Source organism: Neolamprologus multifasciatus, chromosome 14 (assembly GCF_963576455.1).
Source record: "Neolamprologus multifasciatus chromosome 14, fNeoMul1.2, whole genome shotgun sequence".
NCBI lineage: Eukaryota > Metazoa > Chordata > Actinopteri > Cichliformes > Cichlidae > Neolamprologus > Neolamprologus multifasciatus.
In genome coordinates this window covers 17,697,165-17,706,662 of record NC_140452.1, presented here as the reverse complement: position 1 = coordinate 17,706,662, position 9,498 = coordinate 17,697,165, and the positions used below count along the sequence as shown (strand labels likewise).

The window sequence follows — 9,498 nt, the reverse complement described above, 5'->3', positions numbered from 1 at the left end:
CTAATTGCTCTTGGTCATTGCTGCAGCTGGAGTTGAGTTTAGGCCCTTCTGCACATAAAGCCATGACTGCAGAAGTATGCTTCTCCTTCTTAGAGAGGATATCCCAGGCAGTATGTGGTACACCTGAACTAACAAATATAAATGTCATGCTTGGTGAAATACACAACAGCTGCAGAGAAAAACAAATGGCACCAAATGGTCAAGATGAGATGCTGCTATCAGCCAGATATCTGGAACTACATCGGACATTCCGCAGAGCAGCATTCCTGTCCACTTTTGCAGTGACAGGAAACAAGATGATGAGGGGGTGATAGCTGGATCAATATTTCCTACTGTCCTCCCTCGTCTCACAGGCAACCCTCAGTAACTGTCCAGATCCAAAATCAAATACAAAACCTATTACAGAAGACCCGAAGCCTTTTCTTACTTTAAATGTTACTTCAATGCATGCATTTTGCAAGAATTACACTTCTTACAGTGAAATAGGGCTGCAGCGATTCATCAAGTATTTTGAAAAATTGGATTATAAACAACCCTCAACCCAGTCTTTGCTTCGATGCTTCATTTAATGCCCAGCTCTGTAGCCTGCCGATGTGTTCAAGGATGTAAACGCATGCATTTCACCTGCATTTGCGACTAAAAGCAGACCTGCAATACAAAGGGATTTAGGAGCAGCGTGTGAATAAAAAGTCTGACAATATTAAGCAAACACAGGGCCCAGTTTTGAAAAGAAACACTGACATCACCACAGCAGCAGTGACGTTATGTTGGACACTAAATTATTATTAATATTAATTAATGTCTACACCATCATAACATCTTGTTTGCAGCAGCATAAAAACTTTGCATCAAAGGCAAACTTCAGACTGCTCATATACTCGCATCGCTGCATTGCAGCCACCACATTCTCCTTCAAAGGCTTACAGACAGAAATTCACTGCACACTTAAACAAGCAGACGCATGTACACAAACTCAAAGCCTTCCACGAAGACAGTAAAGCTTCATTTTTTATATCTTATTTTAGATTGCATATTTATCTTACTTTATTTGGCTTTACTTGAGCGCATTTATATATTTTGGCATTTAAGAAAATATTTTCTTTAAAAAATTACAATTTCAGATGTCACGTAAATACAAAAGGTTTGGGGGTCTTTTTGGAAAAATGAAACAATTGATGGGTAAAAAAAACATCAATAGATCAATCTATTACCAAAATGACCCAATAGATGCAGCTGATATAGTCATAGTCAGATTTACCAAGGAATGAGCCAACTTTAAGAGAAAAGCGCTTCAGATAATAGGGGTGGTGGAAAAAATAGATACTGTGTAGTATCGTGATATTTTGTTTGCTAATAATGTATCGATACAGGGACAGCAGAAATCGATATTTTGTTACAAAAAAAGTTTTTGTGGACTGGAACATGCTCTGACTTTTCTGAGCAAGAATCCTGACATTCCTTCACTGTCCAAATGTGTTTACCTTTTTTTTTGGCAGCAATAAATATGTTTTATTTTAATTAAGTTTAAAACTTTTTTATTTAATGTAAAATTATATTTTGTTTTAATTTACTTTCAAATTCTTCAGTTGCTGAAGGGGCTGCATAGTTTTCATAAATTTCATAGTTCAGAATAGCTATAATTGTACCAGATGGTAAGTTGGACTAGACTGTAATACAAACCGTTCAGTTTGTCAACATTAAAACTGACTGAAATGAGAGAAAGACTGAGTGCGAGACTTTATTATTAGATAAAATGAATATTGATAAAGTTTACCTTTATGTACAGAATCTGAATATCACAAAATATTTTAAAAAATTGCAATAATATCGTATCGTGCGTTAAGTATTGTGATAATATCGTATCGTGGGATGTATGGTGATTCCCACCTCTATCGGATAATAAACATATACATAAAGACCAAACCCACAGCCCACAGAGAGCTGCTGGGTGACACAACCACTTATTTCATGAACAACAGAACAGTTTTCATAGCAAGAGATTGTTATACGTCACTGGACACAGGCAGACATGTACTAGGGTTTAACATTTTCTCTCTCAGGCACATTCAGTGAAATACATAAAGACGACCCAGGTTCTACTTGAGAAAATAATAGATGGTTAAGAAGCAGACTGGACTACTATAAATAAGACATTTAGTCTCACTGGAACTAGCTGTATAAATGAAGGTTAAATAAAATACAAATATTTACTGCAAGCAAAATAAAGATATTATCCACCAGCACTGCACCTTTTTCTTCTCTAATCAGAATCATTTAATAATCCTTAGGGAAACTGTGTGGGTTACAGTTGCTCCAAGAGGATAACAGTAACATACTGAACTAACTAAATAATATATTATATTACAAAGCCTACAAAATATGAGAAATGGCTCTAAATCACAAGCTGCTTTCTGTTTCTACTGAAATAAATGTGCCAATATATAGAAAAGGATATTGGAAAATGATCAATAGAAGACTTAAAGACAATAAATGTAGATGTAGTTTTGTTTCCCACTGTAGATGGAAGAGTGTGCTGCTTTGTCTGCAGCAACTATGTGGTTGCTCGTTTGTGTGTTGCAACTTAATATAATAACCTAATATTCCAAATTGGTGATCAGCCACAAAAAACCGTGAGAGGTCTCCGTTACACTGGTGTTGTGACCACCTGGTCAAACTTTCATTGTTTTTCCACATGTTTAGGGGGGTGCACCGTTCCTGGAGATACTGCAATACCAGGTCGATGCGTGGAGTGGACGGAGCAAGCCCCTATTCCATCTCCCTGTTCCAAAAATCAATTTAATATATGGTCCCCGGGTAGGGGACGTATCAGATATTAAACTGATAAGAACAGATTTTTTTTCCTTTTTATTTTCAAGTACAAAAGAACCACAAACTTAGTAACAATACTGCAAAGAAACTGTACAAACATCACTTCTAATAGAACAGAGGACAAGCGTATTTTAAACAGAAGAAAACGTTTTCTCTCCCCATTGATCAGGTTATTCAGTTGTCCTTTCTGCAGGTGCTGTAATATCCAAATAGCAAAATGATTAATCAGGATTTTTTTTTTTTTTTTTTTTTTTTTAAATGGAGAAACACACATTCATTTACACAACATGCCAAAGTTACATCGCATCTTCTCGATTGGCAACCACATTAACATATTTTCCCATCCTTTTTTTTTTTTTTTTTTTTTTTTTTTTTTTTTTTTTTTTTTTTTTTTTTTTTTGACTCTAAAACTAGTCTTACTGTATATTGCTCTCAAAACAAACTAAAACCTTTCCCCACTTAGTCTCCAAAATTAGGTGGCTTCTGAAAAATGGTTTTCCACCTGTCTTTGATTGCATCCCACCCCCACTTCAATATCTCAAAATGCCATACTTTTTCTATTTCTTTCTCTACCAACCTACATGTGCCCATAACTGTCCATTTATATGACCCCAGAATATACCCTTGCCGAGCCTTCCACAAATATAGTTTCACCAAAGACACTAGTAAAAGAGACTTTTCTTTTCGATTGCTTCCCTTCTCCCACCCCGTAAGGGACATTACTTCATTGTACAAGATTCCTTTTAAACAATCATACTGCCTCTGCATTTCGCCCCACACTTCTCCCGCGAAAGGACATCCCCACATTACATGCTCTATTGTTTCTTCTCTTTGACATGTGCTTCTCGGGCAGTTCTTATTGTCACACAATCTATGTGCATACATTATTGACCTTACTGGTATTTTTTTATGCAGCAGCAACCAATTAAGGTCCCTGCACCCGTTGCTCAGTTCCTTTTTTTGGGCTCGTTTCCATACCTCCTCCTGCACCCATATGTTTTGGGTGTGGGTTTTCTGCACCAAAGTTCTATACAGTTTTTTGTGATTCAACATTAGGTCCTTGTCCTTATATTCCTGGTGCTTCTCTCGCCATTTAATCATCCTTGAATAATGTTCTGGCCTGCTTTCCGCCCTCGGCACTCTATTGTCCCACTCGATCAATTGTCTCATGGGACCAGATAACCAAAAGCGGATCAAAACTTGACATTTGTGTATATTGGGCCTATTCAATAGATTACAGATATTGCTATAATACATCACGTCCAATTTCAAGGGGATGCATGGGACATCCCTCCCACCTTTTTGTATTGTCTGATACATCGTTGTTCTTTTTACGTATTCATACCCCCCCCAAATTAATTTAAAAATTCCCCGTGTTAGCACCTTCCTATGAGTCTGTGGCATTGGGAAGACATATGCCAAATGGAGTAGGGCAGGTAAGATGTCAGCTTTTACGGCCAAAACTTTGCCAGTTATAGTGAGCTTTCTTTTGGACCACATCCCCAATTTCTTTGTGACTTTTGCCATCTTCAAGTCCCAATTATGATTTGCGTCCCCCCCAGGGTTCCCAAAATCAATGCCCAAAACCCGCATGGGCCCTTCACACAACGAGAGCCCACAGAGCATCTCTCTCCTACCTGCCCATCTTCCCAAATATTTGTATTTTGATTTTTCCTTATTAACCTTTGACCCCGCCGCACTCTCAAAGGTCTGTATTGTTTGCATCGTCTCCCTCACACTCCCATCATCTTCCAGATAGAGTACTGTATCATCTGCGTACTGCGAGATTTTCAGCACCTCCCCCCCTGGCAAAACCACCCCTCTGATTTTCTCATTTCCCCTTATTGCGCATGCTAACGGTTCTACGTATATGACATAGAGTAGGGCGGACAGGGGACAACCCTGCCGTAGCCCTCTCTTCTGTTGCACTTCCTCTGTTAAGTATCCGTTTATCTTTACCTTGCAAATTATGTCAGTATACATCATACTTATCCAGTTCAAAAATTTTCCCCCTATATCAAAAGTTCTCATCACCCTCCACAGGAAATCGTGGTTGACCCTATCGAAGGCTTTTTCCTGATCAAGTGTCACACATATTGATGTCAAGTTCCTCTCTTCTATGTACATAAGCACATCTCTATGTAGTTGTAAATTCCAACCAATCTGTCTGCCCTTCACCCCACATGTCTGGTCTGCATTTATAATAGCAGGCATAACTCGGGCCAGACGTCTTGCTAGGGTTCTACTCAGGATTTTATAGTCCACGCAGACCATTGAGAGAGGCCTATAGTTTGAAAGCGCTGCAGGTGAACCTTTCTTATGTATTAGACTTATCACTCCTGTCCTCATACTCTTTGGCATTCTACCCTTTTCACACATTTCATTAAATACCTCCAACAAGTGGTCTCCAATGAGATCCCAAAATGTGATATAAAACTCCTTCGTAAGTCCGTCTATCCCAGGTACCTTGTTATTCTTCATTGTCTTTGTCGCCTCGTATAGTTCGTGATTTGTTATACTCCTTTCCAATATCTTCCTTTCGTCCTCTGATAGCCTCTCTTCCAGAAATCCCAAGATTATTTCTTGGGCATCTTCATCTACTTTTTCCACGCCAAACAATGATCTATAGTACTCTTCTACCACCTTCAATAAGTTATCCCGCCCGGTAACCAATTTCCCATCACTTTCCAACTCCATAATTGCCCCTTTTTCCTCTCTCTTTTTCATTTGAGCGAAAAAATAGGCCGAGCACTTCTCCTGTCGCATATGCTCCTCCTGCATAAATTTAAACATTCTTGTTTTCGCTCTATTCTGGAACAAATCCTCCTGTTTCTTCAATAATACATTCAATTCCTCACTCGCTCCCCCGTTTTTGTTGTTATTCCTCTGAGCTTCTATCCCTGCAATCTTTTCCTGGAGCTTCTTGAAAACCTCTTTGGAAGCCTGCGCTCTCTGTGTGCTATAAGCAATTGAAAACGTTTTTATTCTCTTTTTCGTTTCTTCCCACCACCTCACTCTGTCCTCATACAACCCTTTCATTTCCACCCAACTTCCGAAGATTTCTCTAAATCTTTCCCTATACTCATATTCTGCCAAGACGTCATTATTCAATTTCCAATATGCCTTACCAAAAACTGCTCCTCCGGAAATTACCATTACCCAAATTGCTTTATGGTCTGTAAAAGGGGCAAAAATTGTCCCCCCTCCCGTTACCTTCTCCTTATCTCCTACTAATATATAATCTAATCTGCTCCTCATTCCTCGACTATTTTCCCATGTATAACCGACCTGTTTGCCTAATATCTTTCCCATAGTATCCGCCAAACTGTACTTTGCCATAAAATCTCTGAGCAGGGACGATCCACCATCCTTGTCTAGCGAGCAATTTAAGTCTCCTCCCACGATAATCACTTTGCTCGTCATAAAACATATATCCAAACCAGCAAAGAGTTCTCTACGGGCCCGTGGTTCTGCGTGTGCATAAATATTAACCACGCGACATTGAAATCCAGCCTTCTTAATGTCCACTACCATCACTCTACCCTGGATTACAGAGAACGTGTCTATGATTTGGATGCTTTTCCTCCCACACAAAACTCCCACCCCTGATCCATGTACGCTCCCCACGCTCCATGCTGCTTCGCCTCCTACCCACTCCTTCGTGAAGAGCAGAGCGTCGGCCTCGTCTCTTAAGTGGGCTTCCTGGATTAAACATATATCAAAGTCGCAAGTAATTAAAAATTCATACACAGCTCCCCTTTTCTTTCCATTCCTCAGTCCTCTGACATTTAAAGTCATTATTTTCATCTTATCCATTTAATGGTAAGGGCTACTTCCCCAAACTTTCCTGAGAAAATAATGTTCGTATCAGAGAACTTTCAGCGTTACTTTCATTTTCACTCCCATCGTCGGAATCATTTTCACTTATCGTGGTGCTCAAAGGAGTGTGGGTACACTCCGTTTGAGTTCCTTTTGGAGCACGCCTTTCTCCCTCCACACCGAAAGGCGCAGTCTCCAATTTTTCATCATTGCTATCTTCTGGCGGAGTGGCCGAAACCTGCCTTTTCCTTCTTTTCGCCTTCTTTCTTCCTGCTTTCCTAACCTCTCTCCACGGTTGCTCCATCATGTCCTCACTCGTAGCGAAGGATCCTTCCTTATTCCTGTCCTCTGTATCTAACAAAGGAACCTCTATCATTCTCTCAGAAACTTCTTCTTCCTCGTCAGCCTCATTTCTCTCACCTGCAGGAGTCTCCTGCATTAACAAAGGTGTTCCTAATTTGTCATGTCCAGTTTCCTTCTCTTGGCCCACCGGCCCCACCACTACTGCAGCGTATGACCTGGGCTTTGTGCAATCTCTTGCCATGTGCTCCTCTGACTCACATAAATGACATTTCTTTAGTACAGTGCAGTCTCTTGTGCTATGTCCCGTTTCATTGCAATTTCGGCACCTCACCTGATTGCAATTAGCGGCTTCATGGCCTTTGCCGCCACATCTTCTGCAAACCAGAGGTTGGCCCGCGTAGATGAGGAAGCCTCTGTCCGCCCCGATAGAAAAAACTGCCGGAGGATGTCGATAGCCGTCTTCACTATTCGGGTCTTCCTCCATTTTGACGCGGAATTGTCTTTTGCCGGTCCACAAGCCCAGACCATCTTTTATTATTCTTACTCCAGGTAAGACCTTTACGTGTCTTCCCAAAAAACATCTTATAGTCTCTTCTGAAACCCATGGGTTATACATGTGTACAGTTAGGATACTATAGTCACTTCTATATAAAGGGGTGACCATGTACCTTTTTAGTTCTTCATTTGACGTCAGGTGAGCTTTTCTCCTTGCTTCTTCCGCTGTGTCTTTCGTAGTTAGCGTCACATCGTAGTACTTGTTGGTTATACTCTGTTGCAAGCAGTAGATCTCCTCGGGCTGAATCTGCAAAGCATCAAACAAAATCCTCCTCCCAAAAGTTATTCGATCCTGGAAAGCTGCATCTTTGTCTTTTAGAGCAAATCTTAAGGTGTTCCTCGTGCCATCTCCTCTTTCAGTCTGCGTATAGCTGGCCGACCAGGTCGCCATTGTGCTTCTCAGGTAAGAACAGATACTACACTTGATCTTAGCCAAAAGGCCGAGAAGCGATACCGGGAATACGTCGGAGCAGACGGAGTCACTCCCCGCACCGTCTCCCTCAATAACGGTTCGGGAAAAAAATGCTTTTTATTTCAAGACATAAAACGGTAGCCACGCGATCATCAGATTAGGTATAGCCGGTGTTATGTTGAAGCCCGTTTTATTTAGGTCTACTAACGTTCGCAAATAAATAATATCTTGCCTTCCGGTACACGTGGTACGCGTCAATCCAATAGGAAACGAAAGCGCAAAACAAGAAATAAATTGCATTTTTAAGTACATTAACGCCGAAACTTAGACCCATTACGCCAAGTGAGTGTTATTTTAACTTAACAAAACGGAACAAGCCCATCTGCTTATGTAAATTATTGTTTTAATGATTCAAGTTAGAATACACGGCGCTTCACTAGCGGCCTCTGGTGGCGCGGAGGGTTAATTGCACTCTTCACGCCCCAAATCAAACACCCAGCAAAGAAATTTGCAGGTTAAAGCAGCAGGTGACGGCGAATAGGTCTGACTACAGATAAAGGGTAAACTCCGGTCACTTTTTTACGTGTACAGTTTGTAAAATAAGGCAAAGTGAATTAACAAATAACATGACGCACAGACCCTCCATAAAAGTGCCCACAGATTTAACAAAAACACATGTTAAGGTTAAATTAACTTTATCTCAACTCCTCCACTCTCACACAGCTGTGTCAAATTAAACTGACAACTTATAAAAGCGTCCACTCGGTTCGTGACTGCTACAATGCACGTGAGCACGGGCACTGTGATATACGTGGAAGCGACATGGCGAAATCGCTGTGAAAGGGGATTAGGGGACGGGGAAAAAAACAAAATAATAATAAGTAAATATGCCTTTAGCGCACTTGGAGCAATCTCGCGTGGGGACACGTATTAATTCACCAAAAATACAAAAATTAGAAGTTTTATTACAAACTCAGAACGGCTTAATTTAGGCACGCTAGCTGGCTATTTTAGCTAATCCCGACATTCGTGCTGCGTCACACAGAAATTTGGTCAACGACAAGAAATGCACGACCGAAATTTACCGCTTGGTAACTTTTATCAGAACATAACAGCAACGTCGGATTAGATAAACAAAATCCCACTTAGTAAAAATGAACTTACCAGAAGTCAACTTCAGGAATTCAACGGTTTCTCGTGTGCAAAAGCGCGAGCACGTGAAGTTCGAACATGCGCAGAGGTCGTGAGCTTGGACCCCAGTAACCGGAACTTTTTGTTTTTAATTAATAAATCAATTCACGGACATACGAAAATACAAAAATAAATTGTAGACACAGAAAATAATAAAAAATAAAAATAAAAATGAAAAAATAATTAATGATAGTCTTTGCCACGGAAATAAAAAGGGTCACACTTACAAAAATTGAGTAAAGAAAGACTGGAGGTTACACTCCTTCAACCATCAGTTTACGAATGGTTTCATTTTATGGTAATGGAATTCTTCACAGAGCACCTCATGCTTTAACAGATGCCATCCATTTAACTGAGCTACAACCAACTCTCTGTTCATCCATGTACAA

At 40.3% G+C, this 9,498-nt stretch overlaps 1 non-coding gene and 1 pseudogene across 1 annotated transcript; both read right to left on the bottom strand.

Annotated features, from left to right (window-relative positions):
* Window positions 1-2,699: 2,699 nt before the first annotated feature.
* Window positions 2,700-2,886, bottom strand: LOC146503873 (U2 spliceosomal RNA). The gene has a single exon (XR_014869100.1). It is a non-coding gene; the product is annotated as a U2 spliceosomal RNA (small nuclear RNA).
* Window positions 2,887-7,833: 4,947 nt separating this feature from the next.
* Window positions 7,834-7,958, bottom strand: LOC146503872 (U2 spliceosomal RNA; annotated as a pseudogene).
* Window positions 7,959-9,498: the final 1,540 nt, after the last annotated feature.